Genomic DNA, 21,901 nt, shown 5'->3' on the forward strand with positions numbered 1-21,901 from the left:
TGAGGTCTCCCAGAGGTTGTCATTTGGCATCAAGACCTAGCCCTACCCAACAGCCTACAGGTTCCAGTGCTGGAAAGCTTCAGGCCAAACAACCAGCAGGATAAGAATACAGACCCACCCATCAGCAGACAGGGTGCCTAAAGCTATACTAAGCTCACAGCCACCTATAAACACACCCCATGACACAGCCCTGACCACCAGAGGGAAAAGACACAGGTCCACCTAACAGTGGGCGGGCAGCAGTCCCTCCTACAAGGAAGCCTCTACAAGTCTCAGGACCAAACTCACCCACCAAAGCGTAGACACCAGAAGCAAGAGGAGCTACGATACTCCAGCCAGTGGAAAGGAGTCAACAAACACAGAAAGTGAGACAAAATGAGATGGCAGAGAAATATGTTTCAGACAAAGGAACAAGATAAAAACCCACAAGAACAACTAAATGCAGAGGAGATAAGCAACCTAACTGGAAAGCATTTTAGAGTAATGATAGTAAAGATGATCCAAGATCTTGGAAAAAGAACAAAGCACCAGACTGAGAAGTTACAAGAGATGTTTAACAAAGAGCTAAAAGATTTAAAGAACAAATAGATGAACAATACAAAACTGGAATGAAAAATACACTAAAAGGATTCAATACTAAAATAACTAAGGCAAAAGAAAAGATAAGTGAGCTGGAAGACAGAATGGTGGAAATCACTGCCATGGAAAAGAACAAAAAATAAAAACAAATGAGCTCAGTCTCGAAGACTTCTGAGACAATGTTAAATGCACCAACATTGGCATTACAGGGGTTCCAGAAAGGGAAGAGAGAGAGAAAGGGCCTGAGAAAATATTTGAAGAGGTTATATCCAAAAATTTCTCTAACATGAGACAGGAAACACTCATTCGAGTCCAGGAAGCACAGAGAGTCCCATACAACATAATCCCAAGAAGGAACACACTGAGACACATATTAATGTAACTAACAAAAATTAAAGATGAAGAAAAAGTATTAAAAGCAACTAAGGAAAAGCAACAAATAACATGCAAGGGAACCCCCATAAGGTTATCAGCTGATTTTTGAGCAGAAACTCTACAGGCCAGAAGGGAATGACATGATATATTTAAAGTGTTGAAAGGGAAAAACCTACATCCAAGAATAGTCTACCTGGCAAGGCTCTCATTCAGACTTGAGGGAGAAATCAAAAGCTTTACAGACAAGCAAAAGCTAAGAGAATTCAACAACACCAAACCAGCACTACAACAAATCATAAAGGAAATTCTCTAGGCAGAAAAGAAGAGGCCACAACTAGAATCAAGAAAATTACAAATGGGGAAACTCAACTCTAAAGACAAACATAAAGTAAAATCTTCCACACACAAACATGATTATCAAAACCAGCAATCATGAAAAGAGGAAAATACAAATGTAGGATATTGGAAATGCACTTGAAATTAAGAGATCAGCTTTTTAAAACAATCCTGTACGTATATAGACTGCTATATCAAAACCTCATGAGAATCACAAACAAAAAGTCTAGAATAGATAGACACAAAAAAGAAAAAGCAATCCAAACTCATCAGTAAAGATAGATATCAAATCACAGGAGAAGAGAAAAAAAGAGGAAGGGAAGAAAAAAGACCTTCAAAAATGAATACAAAACAATTAACAAAATAGCAATAAGGACATTCATATCAATAATTACCTTAAATGTAAATGGATTAAATGCTCCTACCAAAAGGCATAGACTGGCAGAATGGATGCCAAAACAAAACCTGTATATATGCTGTCTACAAGAGACCCACTTCAGATCTAGGGACACATAGAGACTGAAAGTGAGAGGATAGATAAAGGCATTCCATGCAAATGGAAATCAAAAGAAACCTGGAGTAGCAGTACTCATATCAGACAAAATAGACTTCAAAATAAAGAATGTTATAAGAGACAAAGAAGAACACTACATAATGATCAAAGGATCAATACAAGAAGAAGATATAACAATTGTAAATATATATGAACCCAACATAGGAGCACCTCACTATATAAGGCAAATGTTAACAGCCATAAAAGGAGAAATCAACAGTAACACAATAATAGTGGGGAACTTTAATAGCTCACTCTCATTAATGGACAGATGATCCAGACAGAAAATCAATAAGGAAATATGGGCCTTAAATGACACATTAGACCAGATGTCCTTAATTGATATTTATAGAACATTCCATCTGAAAGCAGCCAAATATAATTTCTTCTCAAGTACACATGGAACATTCTCCAGAAGAGATCATATCTTGAGCCACAAATCAAGACACAGTAAATTTAAGAAAATAGAAATCATATCAAGCATCTTTTCCAATGGGATTAGAAATCAATTACAGGAGAAAAACCTGTTAAAAACACAAACACAGGGGACCTTCAAGATGGTGGAGGAGTAAGACGTGGAGATCACCTTCCTCCCCACAAACACATCAAAAATACATCTACATGTGGAACAACTCCTACAGAACACCTACTGAATGCTGACAGAAGACATGACTTCCCAAAAGGCAAGAAACTCCCCACATACCTGGGTAGAGCAAAAGAAAAAAAGAAAAACAGAGACAAAGGATAGGGATGGGACCTGCACCTCTGGGAGGGAGCTGTGAAGGAGAAGAAGTTTCCACACAGTAGGAAGCCCCTTCACGGGCACAGATGGGGGGTGGGAGGCTTTGGATCCATAGAGGAGAGCACAGCAACAGGGGTGTACAGGGCAAAGCGGAGAGATTCCTGCACAGAGGATCGGTGCGCACTATCACTTACCAGCCTAAAAGGTTTGTCTGCTCACCCTCAGAGGCAGGTGGGGACTGGGAGCTGAGGCTAGGACTTCGGAGGTCAGACCCCAGGGAGAGGACTGGGGTTGGTTGCGTGAAGACAGCCTGAAGGGAGCTAGTGCACCATAGCTACCTGGGAAGGAGTATGGGAAAGTCTGGAACTGCTTAAGAGACAAGAGACCATTGTTTTCAGGTGTGCAAGGAGATGGGATTCAGAGCACCACCTAAACGAGCACCAGAGACGGGCAGGAGCCACGACTATCAGCAAGGACAACAGAGACAGGCATGAAACGCTAAGGCTGCTGCTGCAGCCACAAAGAACCCTGTGTGCAAGCACAGGTCACTATCCACACCTCCCCTCCCAGGACCTTGTGCAGCCTGCCACTGCCAGGTTCCCGTGATCCAGGGACAAATTCCCTGGGAGGACACACGGCGTGCCTCAGGCTGTTGCAAAGTCACGTTGGGCTGTGTCGTCACAGGATTGCCCTGCATTCCGTACCCCATCCTTCCCCAGACCTGAGTGAGCCTGAGCCCCCTAATCAGCTGTTACTTTAACCCTGTCCTGTCTGGGAGGGGAACAGATACCCTCAGGCAACCTACATGTAGAGCCAGGGCCAAATACAAAGCTGAAAACGAGGAGCTGTGCAAACAAAGAAGAGAAAGGGAAATTACCCCCAGCAGTTGTAGGAGCAATGGCTTAAATCTCCACAATCAACTTGATGTACCCTGTATCTCTGGAATACCTGAATAGGCAATGAATCATCACAAAATTGAGGCAGTGGACTTTGAGAGGAACTGTAGACTTGGGGTTTGCTCTCTGCATCTAATTTGTTTCCAGTTCTATGTTTATCTTACTTTAGTATTTAGAGCTTATTTTCACTAGTAGATTGGTTTATTGATTTGGTTGCTTTCTTCCTATATATATATATATATATATATATATATTATTCTGTATAGCTTTGCCTTTACCATTTGCCCTAGGTTTCTGTCTGTCCATTTATTTTTACTTTTTAATTTTTTTGGATAGTTTTAGCACTTGTTATCATTGATGGATTTGTGATTGGTTTGGTTGCTCTCTTCTTTCATTCTCTCCTTTTTTTCTTTTTTTAATACTTCTTTATTTTTTATTTTTAACAATATATTTTATTTTAATAATGTTATGTTATTTTCTCTTATTTTCTTTTTTTTCTTTTTTTCTTCTTTTTTTTTCTCCCTCTTTTCTGAACCTTGTGGCTCAGAGGGTCTTGGTGCTCTGGCCGGGTGTCAGGCCTGAGCCTCTTAGGTGAGAGAGCTGAGTTCAGGACATTGGACCACCAGAGACCTCCCAACTCCTGTAATATCAAACAGTGAAAGATCTCCCAGAGATCTCATTCTCAACACTAAGACCCAGCTCCACTCACCAACCAACAAGCTACAGTGCTGGACACCCTATGCCAAACAACTAGCAAGACAGGAACACAAACCCACCCATTTGCAGAGAGTCCGCTTAAAATCAAAATAAGGTCACAGACACGCCAAAACACACTACCGGATGTGGTCATGCCCACCAGAAAGAAAAGATCCAGCCTCATCTACCAGAACACAGGCACCAGTCCTCTGCACCAGGAAGCCTACACAACTCACTGAACCAACCCTAACCACTGGGTTCAGACATCAACAACAACGGGAAAGATGTACCTACAGCCTGCAAAAAGGAGATCCCAAACACAGTGAGTTAAGCAAAATGAGAAGACAGAGAAATACACAGCAGCTGAAGGAGCTAGGTAAAAACCCACCATACCAAAAATATGAAGAGGAAATAAGCAGTCTACCTGAAAAAGAATTCAGAGTAATGATAGTAAAGATGATCCAAAATCTTGGAAATAGAATGCAGAAAATAAAAGAAACGTATAACAAGGACCTAGAAGAACTAAAGAGTAAACAAACAATGATGAAGAACACAATAAATGAAATTAAAAATTCTCTAGAAGGAATCAATAGCAGAAAAACTGAGGCAGAAGAACGGATAAGTGACCTGGAAGATAAAATAGTGGAAATAACTACTGCAGAGCAGAATAAAGAAAAAAGAATAAAAAGAATTGAGGACAGTTTCAGAGACTTCTGGGACAATATTAAATGCAACAACATTTGAATTATATGGGTCCCAGAGAAGAAGAGAAAAAGAAAGGGACTGAGAAAATATTTGAAGAGATTATAGTTGAAAACTTCCCTAATATGGGATAGGAAATATTCAATCAAGTCCAGGAAGTGCTGAGAGTCCCATACAGGATTAATCCATGAGAAACATGCCAAGATACACATTAATCAAACTATCAAAAATTAAATACAAAGAAATAATATTAAAAGCAGCAAGGAAAAAGCAACAAATAGCGTACAAGGGAAACCCCATAAGGGAAACAGCTGATCATTCAGCAGAAACTCTGCAAGCCCGAAGGGAGTGGAAGGACAGTTTTAAAAAGATGAAAGGGAAAAACCTACAACAAAGATTACTCTACTAAGAAAGGATCTCATTCAGATTCAATGGAGAAATTAAAACTCTTACAGACAAGCAACAGCTAAGAGAATTCAGCACCATCAAACGCAGCTTTACAACAAATGCTAAAGGAACTTCTCTAGGCAGAAAACACAAGAGAAGGAAAAGACCTACAATAACAAACCACCCAAAATTAAGAAAATGGTAATAGGGATAGCCTCATACACCAGAGGGCAGACAGCAGAAGCAAGAAGAATTACAATCGTGCAGCCTGTGGAACATAAATTACATTCACAGAAACATAGACAAGATGAAAAGGCAGAGGGCTATGTACCAGATGAAGGAACAAGATAAAACTCCAGAAAAACAACTAAAGGAAGTGGAGATAAGTAACGTTCCAGAAAAAGAATTCAGAATAATGATAGTGAAGATGATCCAGGACCTCGGAAAAAGAATGGAGGCAAAGAGCAAGAAGATGCAAGAAATTATTAACAAAGACCTAGAAGGATTAGAAAACAAACAGAGACGAACAATACAATAACTGAAATGAAAACTACACTAGAAGGAATCAATAGCAGAATTGAGGCAGAAGAGAGGCTAAGTAGCCTGGAAGACAGAATAATGGAATTCACTGCTGCAGAACAGAATCAAGAAAAAAGAATGAAAAGAAATGAAGACAGCCAAAGAGACCTCTGGGAGAACATTACACGTAACAACATTCACATTATAGGGGTCCCAGAACGAGAAGAGAGTGAGAAAGGACCCAAGAAAATATTTGAAGAGATTACGGTTGAAAACTTCCCTAACATGGGGAAGGAAATAGCCACCCAAGTCCAGGAAGCAAAGAGAGTCCCATACAGGATACACCCAAAGAGAAACACACCAAGACACATAGTAATCAAATTGGCAAAAACTAAAGACAAAGAAAAACTATCGAAAGCAGCAAGGGAAAAATAACAAATAACATACAAGGGAACTCCCATAAGGTTAACAGTTGATTTCTCAGCAGAAACTCTACAAGCCAGAAGGGAGTGGCATGACATATTTAAAGTGATGAAAAGGAGGAACCTACAACCAAGATTACTCTACACAGCAAGGATCTCATTCAGTTTCGATGGAGAAATCAAAAGTGTTACAGACAAGCAAAAGCTAAGAGAATTCAGCACCACCAAACCAGCTCTACAACAAATGCTAAAGGAACTTCACTAAGTGAGAAACACGAGAAGAAAAGGACCAACAAAAACAAACCAAAAACAATTAAGAAAATGGTAACAGAAACATACATATCGATAATTACCTTAAACGTGAAAGGATTATGTGCTCCAACCAAAAGACACAGGCTCACTGAATGGACACAAAAACAAGACCCATATATATGCTGTCTACAAGAGACCCACTTCAGACCTAGGGACACACACAGACTGAAAGTGAGGGGATGGAAAAAGATATTCCATGCAAATGGAAATCAAAAGAAAACTGGAGAAGCAATACTCATATGAGATAAAATAGACTTTAAAATAAAGAATGTTACAAGAGATAAGGAAGGACACTACATAATGACCAAGGGATTAATCCAAGAAGAAGATATAACAATTATAAATATATATGTTCCCAACACAGGAGCAACTCAATACATAAGGCAACTGCTACGAGCTATAAAAGAGGAAATCGACAGTAACACAAATAATATTGGGGAACTTTAACACCTCACTTACACCAATGGAAAGATAATCCAAAACAGAAAATTACTAAGGAAACACAAGCTTTAAATGACAAAATAGACCAGATAGCTTTAGTTGATATTTATAGGACAATCATCCAAAAACAGCAGACTACACTTTATTCTCAAGTATGCACAGAACATTCTCCAGGATAGATCACATCTTGGGTCACAAACCAAGCCTCAGTAAATTTAAGAAAACTGAAATCATATCAAGCATCTTTTCAGACCACAATGTTATGAGATTAGAAATCAATCACAGGGAAAAAAACGTAAAAAACACAAACACATGGAAGCTAAACAATACGTTACTAAATAACCAGGAGATCACTGAAGAAATAAAAGAGGAAATCAAAAAATACCTAGAGACAAGGGACAATGAAAACACGATGATACAAAACCTATGGTATGCAGCAAAAGCAGTTCTAAGAGGGAAGTTTATAGCAATACAAGCCTACCTCAAGAAACAAGAAAAATCTCAAGAGAAAGAAGAACAAACAAAACCCAAAGTTAGTAGAAGGAAAGAAATCATAAAGGTCACAGCAGAAATAAATGCAATAGAAACAAAGAAAACAATAGCAAAGATCAATAAAACTGAAAGCTGGTTCTTTGAGAAGGTAAACAAAATTGATAAACCAGTAGCCAGACTCATCAAGAAAAAGAGGGAGAGGATTCAAATCAATAAAATTAGAAATGAAAAAGGAGAAGTTACAACAGACACCACAAAAATACAAAGCATTCTAAGAGACTACTACAAGCAACTCTATGCTAATAAAATGGACAACCTGGAACAAATAGACAAATTCTTAGAAAGGTAAAACATTCCAAGACTGAACCAGGAAGAAATAGAAAATATGAAAGGACCAATCACAAGTAATGAAATTGACACTGTGATTAAAAATCTTCCAACAAACAAAAGTCCAGGACCAGATTGATTAACTGATGAATTCTATCAAACATTAGAAAAGAGCTAACACCCATCCTTCTCAAACTCTTCCAAAATATTACAAAGGAAGGAACACTCCCAAATTCATTCTATGAGGTCGCCATCATGCTGATACCAAAACCAGACAAAGATATTACAAAAAAAGAAAATTACGGACCAATAACACTGATGAATATAGAGGCAAAAATCCTCAACAAAATACTAGCAAACAGAATCCAACAACACATTAAAAGGATCATACACCATGGTCAAGTAGGATTTATCACAGGGATGCAAGGATTCTTCAACATATGCAAATAAAACAATGTGATACACCATATTAACAAATTGAAGAAGAAAAATCATATGATCATCTCAATAGATGCAGAAAAAGCTTTTGACAAAATTCAACACCGATTTATGATAAAAAGCTCTCCAGAAAGTTTGCATAGAGTGAACCTACCTCAACAAAATAAAGGCCATATAAGACAAACCCACAGCAAACATCATTCTCAATGGTCAAAAACTGAAAGCATTTCCTCTAAGATCAGGAACAAGACAAAGATGTCCACTCTCACCACTATTATTCAACATAGTTTTGGAAGTCGTAGCCATGGCAATCAGAGAAGAAAAAGAAATAAAAGGAATACAAATTGGAAAAGAAGAAGTAAAACGGTCACTGTTTGCAGATGACATGATAAAATACATAGAGAATCCTAAAGATGCCACCAGAAAACTTCTGGAGTTGATCAATGAATTTGCTAAAGTTGCAGGATACAAAATTAAAGCACAGAAATCTCTTGCATTCTTATACACTAATGATGAAAAATCTGAAAAAGAAATGAAGGAAACACTCCCATTTACCATTGCAACAAAAAGAATAAAATACCTAGGAATAAACCTACCTAGGGAGACAAAACACCTGTATGCAGAAAACTAAGAAACTGATGAAAGAAATCAAAGATGATACAAACAGATGGAGAGATATACCATGTTTTTGGATTAGAAGAAGCAATAATGTGAAAATGACTATACTACCCAAAACAATCTACAGATTCAATGCAATCCCTATCAAATTACCAATGGCATTTTTTACAGAACTAGAGCCAAAAATCTTAAAATTTTTATGGACACACAAAAGACCCCGAATAGTGAAAGAAGTCTTGAGGGAAAAAAACAGAGCTGGAGGAATCATACTCTCTGACTTCAGACTATACTGAAAAGCTACAGTAATCAAGACAATATGTTACTGGCACAAAAGCAGAGATATAGATTAATGAAACAGGATAGAAAGCCCAGAATTAAACCCATGCACCTATCGTCAACTAAACTATGACAAAGAAAGCAAGAATATACAACAGAGCAAAGACAGTCTCTTCAGTAAGTGGTGCTGGGAAAACTGGACAACTACATGTAAAAGAATGAAATTAGAACACTCCCTAACACCATACACAAAAAGAAACTCAAAATGTATTAGAGACCTTAAAGTAAGCCTGGACACTATAAAACTCTTAGAGGAAGAACACTCTTTGAAATAAATCAAAGCAAGGCCTTTTTTGATCCAGCTCCTAGACTAATGGAAATAAAAACAAAAATAAACAAATGGGACCTAATGAAACATAAAAGCTTTTGCACAGCAAAGGAAACTTCAAACAAGACAAAAAGACAACCCTCAAAATGGGAGAAAACATTTGCAAGCAAATCATTGGACAAAGGATTAATCTACAGAATATATAAACAGCTCATGCAGCTCAATATTTAAAAACAAACAACCCAATACAAAAATGGGCAGAAGACCTAAATAGACATTTCTCCAAAGAAGACATACAGATGGCCAAGAAGCACATGAAAAGCTGCTCAACATCACTAATTATTCGAGAAATCTAAAACAAAACTACAATGAGGTATCACCTCACACCAGTTAGAATGGGCATCATCAGAAAATCTACAAACAACAAATGCTGGAGAAGGTGTGGAGAAAAGGGAATCCTCTTGCATTGTTGGTGGGAATGTAACTTGATACAGCCACTATGGAGAACACTATGGGGTTCCTTACAAAAACTAAAAATAGAATTGCCATATGACCCAGCAACCCCAGTACCGGGCATATACCCAGAGAAAACAATTCAAAAAGACACATGCACCCCAATGTTCATTGCAGCACTCTTTAGAATAGCCAGGTAATGGAAGCAATCTAAATGCCAATCGACAGATGAATGGATAAAGAAGGTGTGGTACATATATACAATGGAATAGTACTCAGCCATAAAAAGGAACGAAATTGGGTCATTTGCAGAGATGTGGATGAATCTAGAGACTGTCATACAAGGTGAAGTAAGTCAGAAAGAGAAAAATAAATACCATATATTAAAGTATATATGAGGAACCTAGAAAAATGGTACAGATGAACCAGTTTGCAGGGCAGAAACTGAGACACAGATGCAGAGTACAAACGTATGGACACAAACGGGTGAAAGTGGTGAGGGTGGTAGTGGTGCTGTGATGAACTGGGATATTGGTTTTGATATATATATACTACTATGCATAAAATGGGTAACTCATAAGAACCTTCTGTATAAAAAAATAAATAAAATAAAATTCAAAAAGAAAAAGAAAATGGTAATAACATAAATATCAATAATTACCTTAAAGTAAGTAGATTAAATGCTCCAACCAAAAGACATAGACTGGCTCAATAGATACAAAAACAAGACCTGTATATATGTTGCCTACAAGATACACTTTTCAGACCTAGGGACACATACAAACTGAGAGTGAGGGGATGGAAAAAGATATTCTATGCAACTGGAAATCAAAAGAAATCTGGAGTAGCAATTCTAATACCAGACAAAATAGATTTAAAATAAATACTATTACAAGAGACAAAGAAGGACACTACACAATGATCAAGGGATCAATCCAAGAAGAAGATACAACAATTGTGAATATTTATGCACCCAACACAGGAGCACCTCAATACATAAAGCAAATGCTAACAGCTATAAAGGGGAAATCGACAGTAACACAATTATACTAGGGGACTTTAACACCCTACTTTCACCAATGGACCAATCATTCAAAATGAAAATAAAAAAGGAAGCACAAGCTTTAAATGATACATTAAAGAAGATGGACTTAATTGATATTTATAGGACATTCTACCCAAAAACAACAGAATACACTTTCTTCTCAAGTGCTCATGGAACATTTTCCAGGATAGATCATACCTTCAGTCACAAATCAAGCCTTGGTAAATTTAAGAAAATTGAAATGGTATCAAGTATCTTTTCCAACCACAAAGCTATGAGACTAGATATCAGTTAGAGGAAAAAAATCAGTAAAAAATAAAAATACATGGAAGCTAAACTATACACTACTAAATAACCAAGAGATCACTGAAGAAATTAAAGAGGAAATAAAAAATACCTAGAAACAAATGACAATGAAAATACAATGGCCCAAGAACTATGGGCTGCAGGAAAAGCAATTCTAAGAGGGAAGTATATAGCACTTAATCATACCTCAAGAAACAAGAAACAGCTCATATAAACAATGTAACATTACACTTAAAGCAATTTGAGAAAGAAGAACAAAACACACCAAAGTTAGCAGAAGGCAAGAAATCATAAATATCAGAACAGAAATAAATGAAAAAGAAATGAAGGAAACTATAGTAAACATCAGTAAAACTAAAAGCTGGTTCTTTGAGAAGATAAACAAAATTGATAAACCTCAACCCAGACTCATCAAGAAAAGAAGGGAGAAGACTCAAGTCAACAAATTTAGAAATGAAAAAGAAGTAACAACTGACACTGTAGAAATACAAATGATCATGAGAAATTACCACAAACAACTATATGCCAATAAAATGGACAAACTGGAAGAAATGGCCAAATTCCTAGAAAAACACAACCTTCTGACACTGAACCAGGAAGAAATAGAAAATATAAACAGAAATCACAAGCACTGAAATTGAAACTATGATTAAAAATCTTCGAAGAAACCAAAGCTCAAGACCACATGGCTTCACAAGCAAGTTCTATAAAACATTTATAGAAGAGCTAAAACCTATCCTCTCAAACTCATCCAAAATATAGCACAGGGAGGAACACTCCCAAACTCATTCTACAAGGCCACCATCACCCTGATACCAAAACCAGACAAAGGTGTCACAAAGAAAGGAAACTACAGGTCAGTATCACTGATGAACATAGATGCAAAAATCCTCAACAAAATACTAGCAAACAGACTCCAACAGCACATTAAAAGGATCATACACCATGATCAAGTGGGGTTTATGCCAGGAATGCAAGGCTTCTCCAATATCCACAAATCAAACAATGTGATAAACCATATTAGCAAAATGAAGGAGAAAAACAAAACGATCATCTCAATAGATGCAGAAAAAGCTTTCAACAAAATTCAACACCCATTTATGATAAATACTCTCCAGTAAGTAGGCATAGAGGGAACTTACCTCAACATAATAAGGCCATATATGATAAAACCACAGCTGACATCATTCTCAATGGTGAAAAATTGAAACCATTTCCTGTAAGATCAGGAATGAGACAAGGTTGCTCACTATCACCACTATTATTCAACATAGATTTAGAAGTTTTAACCACAACAATCAGAGAAGAAAAAGAAATAAAAGGAATCCAAATCAGAAAAGAAGAAGTAAAACTGTCCCTGTTTGAGGATGACATGATAGTATACACAGATAATCCTAAAGATGTTACCAGAAAATGACTACAGCTAATCAATTAATTTGCTAATGCTGCAGGATACAAAATTAATGCACAGAAATTTCTTGCATTCCTATACACTAATGATGAAAAATCTGAAAGAGCAATTAAGGAGAAACTCCCATTTATAATTGCCACAAAAAGAATAAAATACCTAGGAGTAAACCTATGCAAGGAGACAAAAGACCTGTATGCAGAAAACTGTAAGACACTGATGAAAGAAATTAAAGATGATACAAACAGGTGAAGAGATATACCATGTTCTTGGTTTGGAATAATCAATACTGAGGAAATGACTATACTACCCAAAGCAATCTACAGATTCAATGCAATCCCTATCAAACTACCAATAGCATTTTTCACAGAACTAGAAAAAAAAATTTCACAATGTGTATGGAAACCCAAAAGACCCCAAATAGCCTAAGCAATCTTGAGAAAGAAAAGCGAGCTGGAGGAATCAGGCTCCCTGACTTCAGACTACACTACAAAGCTACAGTAATCAAGACACTATGGTACTGACACAAAAACAGAAATATAGATCAATGGCACAGGATAGAAAGCCCAGAGATAAACCCATGCACCTATGGTCACCCTATTTTTGATAAAGGAGGCAAGAATATACAATGGAGAAAAGACAGCCTCTTCAATAGTTCTGCTGGGAAAACTGGAAAACTACATGTAAAAGAATGAAATTAGAACACTCCCTAACACCATAAACAAAAATAAACTCAAAATGGATTCAAGACCTAAATGTAAGGCCAGACACTATCAAACTCTTAGAGGAAAACACAGTCAGAAGACTCTATGACATAAATCACTGCAAGATCCTTTTTGACCCATGTCCTAGAGAAATGAAAGTAAAAACAAAAATAAACAAATGGGACCTAATGAAACTTAAAAGCTTTTGCACAGCAAAGGAAACCATAAAGAAGAAGAAAGGACAACACTCAGAATGGGAGAAACTATTTGCAAGCGAAGCAGCTGACAAAGAATTAATCTCCAAAATATACAAGCAGCTCATGCAGCTCAATATCAAAATACAAACAACCCAATCCAAAAATGGGCAGTAGACCTTAATAGAAAAATTTCCAAAGAAGATATACAGTTTGGCAACCAACACATGAAAGGATGCTTAACATCACTAATCATTAGAGAAATGCCAATCAAAACTACAATGAGATATCACCTCACACCAGTCAGAATGGCCATCATCAAAAAATCTACAAATGCTGGAGAGGGTGTGGAGAAAAGGGTACCCTCTTGCACCGTTGGTGGGAATGTAAATTGAAACAGTCACTATGGAGAACAGTATGAAGGTTCCTTAAAAAGGTAAAAATAGAACTACCATATCACCTACCAATCCCACTACTGAGCATATACCCTGAGAGAGTCATAATTCAAAAAGAGTCATGTACCACAATGTTCACTGCTGCCCTATTTACAACAGCCAGGGCATGGACACAACCTAAGTGTCCAGCGACAGATGAATATATAAGAAGATATGGTACATATATACTATGGAATATTACTTAGCCATAAAAAGAAAAGAAATTGAGTTATTTGTAGTGAGGTGGATGGATCTAGAGTCTGTCATATAGAGTGAAGTAAGCTAGAAAGAGAAAAACTAATACTATATGCTAACACATATTTATGGAATCTAAAAAAAAAAAAAGAAAAATGTTTCTGAAGAACCTAGGGGCAGGACAGGAATAGAGATGCAGTTGTAGAGAATGGAGCTGAGGACATGGGGAGGGAGAATGGTAAGCTGGGATGAAGTGAGAAAGTGGCATTGACATATATACACTACCAAATGTAAAATAGATAGCTAGTGGGAAGCAGCCGCATCACACAGGGAGATCAGTTCAGTGCTTTGTGTCCACCTAGAGGGGTGGGATAGGGAGGGTGTGTGGGAGACACAAGAGGGAGGGGATATGGGGATATATGTATATGTATAGCCGATTCTCTTTGTTATACAGCAGAAACTAACATGCCATTGTAAAGCAATGTTGCTCCAATATTGATCTTAAAAAAAAGAATAAGAAGAAAAAAGACACAAACACATGGAGGCTAAACAATATGTTACTAAACAACCAATGGATTACTGAAAAAATCAAAGAGGAAACAAAAAATACCTATAGACAAATGACAATCAAAACACGATGGTCCAAAACATTTGGGACACAGCAAAAGCAGTTCTAAGAGGGAAATTTATAGGAATATAATCTTACCTGAGGAAACAAGAAAAATCTCAAGTAAACAACTTAACCTTACACCCAAAGCAACTAGAGAAAGAGGAACAAACAAAATGCAAAGTATGTAGAAGGAAAGAAATAGAAAAGATAAGAGCAGAAATAAATGACATAGAGATGAAGAAAACGATAGCAAAGATGAATGAAACTAAAAGCTGGTTGGTTGAGATTATAAATAAAATAAGTAACCATTTAGCCAGACACACTAAGAAAATAAGGGAGAGTTCTCAAATCAATAAAATTAGACATAAACAAGGAGAAGCTATAACTGACAACACAGAGATACAAAGGATCATAAGAGACTACTACTAACAACTATCAATATATGCCAATAAAATAGACAGTTTAGAAGAAATAGACAAATTCTTAGAAAGGTATCACCTTCCAAGACTGAACCAGGAAGAGATAGAAAATATGAACAGATCATTCACAAGTACTGAAACTGAAACAATGATTTAAAAACTTACAGCAAACAAACGTCCAGGACCAGATGGTTTAACTGGCAAATTCTGTCAAACATTTAGAGAAGAGCTAGCACCTATCCTTCTCAAACTCTTCCAAAAAATTGTAGGAGAAGGAACACTTCCAAGCTCATTCTATGAGGCCACCGTCACCCAGATACCAAAACCAGACAAGTATATCACTGAAAGAGAAAATTACAGGCCAATATCACAGATGAACATAGAGGCAAAAATACTCAACAAAATACTAGCAAACTGATTCCAACAATACATTAAAAGTATCACTCACCATGATCATGTGGGATTTATCCCAGGGATGCAAGGATTCTTCAATATCCACAAATCAATCACTGTGATACACCACATTAACGAACTGAAGAATAAAAACCATATGATCATCTCAATAGAGGCAGAAAAAGCTTTTGACAAAGTTCAACACTGATTTCTGATAAAAGTTCCTCAGAAAGTGGGAATAGAGAGGACTTACCTCAACATAATAAAAGCCATATATGACAAACCTACAGCTAACATCATTCTCAATGGTGAAAAGCTGAAAGCATTCCCTCTAAGATCAGGAACAATACAAGGATGTCCATTGTCACCACTTTTATTCAACATAGTTTTGGAAGTCCTAGCCAAAGTAATCAGAGACGAGAAAGAAATAAAAGGAATCCACATTGGAAAAGAAGAAGTAAAACTCTCACTGTTTGCAGATGACGTGATACTATACATAGAAAATCCTAAAGAGACTACCAGAACACTACTAGAGTTCATCAATGAATTCAGTAAAGTTGCAGGATAAAAATTAATACAAAGAAATCTCTTGCATTCCTATACACTAACAACGAATGATCAGAAAGAGAAATTAAAGAAACAGTCCCATTTACCATCTCATCAAAATGAATAAAATACCTAGGAATAAACCTACCTAAGGAGGCAAAAGACCTCTACTCTAAAAACTATAAGATACTGATGAAAGAAATCAGAAATGACACAAACTGATGGAAGGATATACCATGATCTTAGAATGGAAGAATCAATATTGTGAAAATTACTATAATATCCAAGGCAATCTACAGATTCAATGCAATCCCTACCAAATTACCAATGGCATTTTTCACAGAGCTAGTACAAACATTTCTAAAATTTATATGGAAACATAGAAAACCCTAAGTAGCCAAAGAAATCCTGAGAAAGAAAAATGGAGCTGGAGGAATCAGACGCCCTAATTTTAGACTATACTACAAAGCTAAAGTAATCAAAACTGTATGGTATTTGCACAAAAACAGAAATATAGATCAACAGAACAGGATAGAAAGCCTAGAAATAAACTCACGCACCTATGGTCAACTAATCTATGACAAAGGAGACAAGAATATACAATGCAGAAAGACAGTCTCTTCAATAAGTGTGGCTGGGAAAACCAGACAGCTACTTGCAGAAAAATACACTTAGAATACTCTCTAATGCAATACAGGAAGATAAACTCAAAATGGATCAAAGATCTAAATGTAAGGCCAGACACTATAAAACTCTTTTTTTTTTTTTTTAACATCATTATTGGAGTATAATTGCTTTACAGTGGTGTGTTAGTTTCTCCTTTATAACAAAGTGAATCAGTTATACATATACATATGTTCCCATATCTCTTCCCTCTTGTGTCTCCCTCCCTCCCACCCTCCCTATCCCACCCCTCTAGGTGGTCACAAAGCACCGAGCTGATCTCCCTGTGTGATGCGGCTGCTTCCCACTAGCTATCTATTTTACATTTGGTAGTGTATATAAGTCCATGCCACTCTCTCACCCTATCACATCTTAAACCTCCCCCTCCCTAAATCCTCAAGTCCATTCTCTAGTAGGTCTGTGTCTTTATTCCTGTCTTGCCACTAGGTTCTTCATGACCTTTTCTTTTCTTTTTTTCCTTAGATTCCATATATATGTGTTAGCATACTGTATTTGTTTTTCTCTTTCTGACTTACTTCACTCTGTATGACACACTCTAGGTCCATCCACCTCACTACAAATACCTCCATTTCATTTCTTTTAATGGCTGAGTAAAATTCCATTGTATATATGTGCCACATCTTCTTTATCCATTCATCCGATGATGGACACTTTGGTTGCTTCCATGTGCTGGCTATTGTAAATAGAGCTGCAATGAACATTTTGTTACATGACCCTTTTGAATTATGGTTTTCTCAGGGTATATGCCCAGTAGTGGGAATGCTGGGTCGTATGGTAGTTCTATTTGTAGTTTTTTAGTTTTTTAAGTCACCTCCATACTGTTCTCCATAGTGGCTGTATCAATTTACATTCCCACCAACAGTGCAAGAGTGTTCCCTTTTCTCCACACCCTCTCCAGCATTTATTGTTTCTAGATTTTTTGATGATGGCCATTCTGACCAGTGTGAGATGATATCTCATTGTAGTTTTGATTTGCATTTCTCTAATGATTAATGATGTTGAGCATTCTTTCATGTGTCTGTTGGCAATCTGTATATCTTCTTTGGAGAAATGTCTATTTAGGCTTTCTGCTCATTTTTGGATTGGGTTGTTTGTTTTTTTGTTATTGAGCTGCATGAGCTGCTAGTAAATCTTGGAGATTAATCCTTTGTCAGTTGCTTCATTTGCAAATATTTTCTCCCATTCTGAGGGTTGTCTTTTGGTCTTGTTTATGGTTTCCTTTGCTGTGCAAAAGCTTTGAAGTTTCATTAGGTCCCATTTGTTTATTTGTGTTTTTATTTCCATTTCTCTAAGAGTTGGGTCAAAAAGGAACTTGCTGTGATTTATGTCATAGAGTCTTCTGACTGTGTTTTCCTCTAAGAGTTTGATAGTGTCTGGACTTACATTTAGGTCTTGAATCCATTTTGAGTTTATTTTTGTGTATGGTGTTAGGGAGTGTTCTAATTTCATACTTTTACATGTACCTGTCCAGTTTTCCCATCACCACTTATTGAAGAGGCTGTCTTTTCTCCACTGTATATGCTTGCCTCCTTTATCAAAGATAAGGTGACCATATGTGCGTGGGTTTATCTCTGGGCTTTCTATCCTGTTCCATTGATCTCTGTTTCTGTTTTTGTGCCAGTACCAAACTGTCTTGATTATTGTAGCTTTGTAATATAGTCTGAAGTCAGGGAGCCTGATTCCCCCAGTTCCATTTTTCGTTCTCAAGATTGCTTTGGCTATTCGGGGTCTTTTGTGTTTCCATACAAATTATGAAATTTTTTGTTCTAGTTCTGTGAAAAATGCCAGTGGTAGTTTGATAGGGATTGCATTGAATCTGTAGATTGCTTTGGGTAGTAGAGTCATTTTCACAATGTTGATTCTTCCAATCCAAGAACATGGTATATCTCTCCATCTATTTGTATCATCTTTAATTTCTTTCATCAGTGTCTTATACTTTTCTGCATACAGGTCTTTTGTCTCCTTAGGTAGGTTTATTCCTAGATATTTTATTCTTTTTGTTGCAATGGTAAACGGAGTGTTCTCTTAATTTCACTTTCAGATTTTTCATCATTAGTGTATAGGAATGCAAGAGATTTCTGTGCATTAATTTTGTATCCTACTACTTTGCTGAATTCATTGATTAGCTCTAGTAGTTTTCTGGTAGCATCTTTAGGATTCTCTATGTATAGTATCATGTCATCTGCAAACAGTGACAGCTTTACTTCTTCTTTTCCGATTTGGATTCCTTTTATTTCTTTTTCTTCTCTGATTGCTGTGGCTAACACTTCCAAAACTATGTTGAATAATAGTGGTGAGAGTGGGCAACCTTGTCTTGTTCCTGATCTCAGTGGAAATGGTTTCAGTTTTTCACCTTTGAGGACAATGTTGGCTGTGGGTTTGTCATATATGGCCTTTATTATGTTGAGGAAAGTTCCCTCTATGCCTACTTTCTGCAGGGCTTTTATCATAAATGGGTGTCGAATTTTGTCAAAAGCTTTCTCTGCATCTATTGAGATGATCATATGGTTTTTCTCCTTCAATTTGTTAATATGATGTATCACGTTGATTGATTTGCGCATATTGAAGAATCCTTGCATTCCTGGAATAAACCCCACTTGATCATGGTGTATGATCCTTTTAATGTGCTGTTGGATTCTGTTTGCTAGTATTTTGTTGAGGATTTTTGCATCTATGTTCATCAGTGATATTGGCCTGTAGTTTTCTTTCTTTGTGACGTCTTTGTCTGGTTTGGTATTAGCGTGATGGCGGCCTTGTAGAATGAGTTGGGGAGTGTTCCTCCCTCTGCAATATTTTGGAAGAGTTTGAGAAGGATAGGTGTTAGCTCTTCTCTAAATGTTTGATAGAATTCGCCTGTGAAGCCATCTGGTGTGGGCTTTTGTGTTTTGGAAGATTTTTAATCACAGTTTCAATTTCAGTGCTTGTGATTGGTCTGTTCATATTTTCTATTTCTTCCTGGTTCGGTCTCGGCAGGTTGTGCATTTCTAAGAATTTGTCCATTTCTTCCAGGTTGTCCATTTTATTGGCATAGAGGTGCTTGTAGTAATCTCTCATGATCATTTGTATTTCTGCAGTGTCAGTGGTTACTTCTCCTTTATCATTTCTAATTCTATTGATTTGAGTCTTCTCCCTTTTTCTCTTGATGAGTCTGTCTAATGATTTATCAATTTTGTTTATCTTTTCAAAGAACCAGCTTTTAGTTTCACTGATTTTTGCTATTGTTTCCTTCATTTCTTTTTCATTTATTTCTGATCTGATCTTTATGATTTATTTCCTTCTGCTATCTTTGGAGTTTTTTTTTTCTTCTTTCTCTAATTGCTTTAGGTGCAAGGTTAGGTTGTTTATTCGAGATGTTTCCTGTTTCTTGATGTAGGCTTGTATTGCTATAAACTTCCCTCTTAGAACTGCTTTTGATGCATCCCATAGGTTTTGGGTCGTCGTGTCTCCATTGTCATTTGTTTCTAGGTATTTTTTGATTTCCCCTTTGATTTCTTCAGTGATCACTTCGTTATTAAGTAGTGTATTGTGTAGCCTCCATGTGTTTGTATTTTTTACAGATCTTTTCCTGTAATTGATATCTAGTCTCATAGCCTTTTGGTCGGAAAAGATACTTGATACGATTTCAATTTTCTTAAATTTACCAAGGCTTGATTTGTGACCCAAGATATGATCTATCCTGGACAATGTTCCATGAGCACTTGAGAAGAAAGTGTATTTTGTTGTTTTTGGATGGAATGTCCTATAAATATCAATTAAGTCCATCTTGTTTAATGTATCATTTAAAGCTTGTGTTTCCTTATTTATTTTCATTTTGGATGGTCTGTCCATTGGTAAAAGTGGGGTGTTAAAGTCCCCTACTATGATTGTGTTTCTTTCGATTTCCCCTTTTATTGCTGTAAGTATTTGTCTTATGTATTGAGGTGCTCCTATGTTGGGTGCATAAATATTTACCAATTGTTATACCTTCTTCCTGGATCGATCCCTTGATCATTATATAGTGTCCTTCTTTGTCTCTTGTAATAGTCTTTATTTTAAAGTCTATTTTGTCTGATAAGAGAACTGCTACTCCAGCTTTCTTTTGATTTCCATTTGCATGGAATATCTTTTTCCATCCCCTCACTTTCAGTCTGTATGTGTCCCTAGGTCTGAAGTGGGTCTCTTATAGACAGCATATATATGGGTCTTGTTTTTGTATCCATTTAGCTAGTCTGTGTCTTCTGGTGGGAGCCTTTAATCCATTTACATTTAAGGTAATTATCGATATGTATGTTCCTATTCCCATTTTCTTAAATGGTTTGGGTTTGTTATTGTAGGTGTTTTCCATCTCTTGTGTTTCTTGCCTAGAGAAGTTCCTTTAGCATTTGTTGTAAAGCTGGTTTGGTGGTGCTGAACTCTCTCAGCTTTTGCTTGTCTGTAAAGGTTTTAATTTCTCCATCAAATCTGAATGAGATCCTTGTTGGGTAGAGTAATACTTGGTTGTAGGTTTTTCTCCTTCATCACTTTAAGTATATCCTGCCACTCCCTTCTGGCTTGCAGAGTTTCTGCTGAAAGATCAGCTGTTAACCTTATGGGGATTCCCATGTGTGTTATTTGTTGTTTTTCCCTTGCTGCTTTTAATATGTTTTCTTTATATTTAATTTTGGATAGTTTGATTAATATGTGTCTTGGCGTGTTTCTCCTTGGATTTATCATGTGTGGGACTCTCTGTGCTTCCAGGACTTGATTAAATATTTCCTTTCCCATATTAGGGAAGTTTTCAACTATAATCTCTTCAAATATTTTCTCAGTCCCTTTCTTTTTCTCTTCTTCTGGGACCCCTATATTTCGAATGTTGGTGCGTTTAATGTTGTTCCAGAGGTCTCTTAGACTGTCCTCAGTTCTTTTCATTCTTTTTTCTTTATTCTGCTCTGCAGTAGTTATTTCCACTATTTTATCTTTCAGGTCACTTCTCCGTTCTTCTGCCTCAGTTATTCTGCTATTGATCCCTTCTAGAGTATTTTTAATTTCATTTATTGTGTTTTTCATCATTGCTTGGTTCCTCTTTAGTTCTTCTATGTCCTTGTTAAATGTT

The sequence above is a fragment of the Eschrichtius robustus genome, chromosome 18 (assembly GCF_028021215.1).
Source record: "Eschrichtius robustus isolate mEscRob2 chromosome 18, mEscRob2.pri, whole genome shotgun sequence".
NCBI lineage: Eukaryota > Metazoa > Chordata > Mammalia > Artiodactyla > Eschrichtiidae > Eschrichtius > Eschrichtius robustus.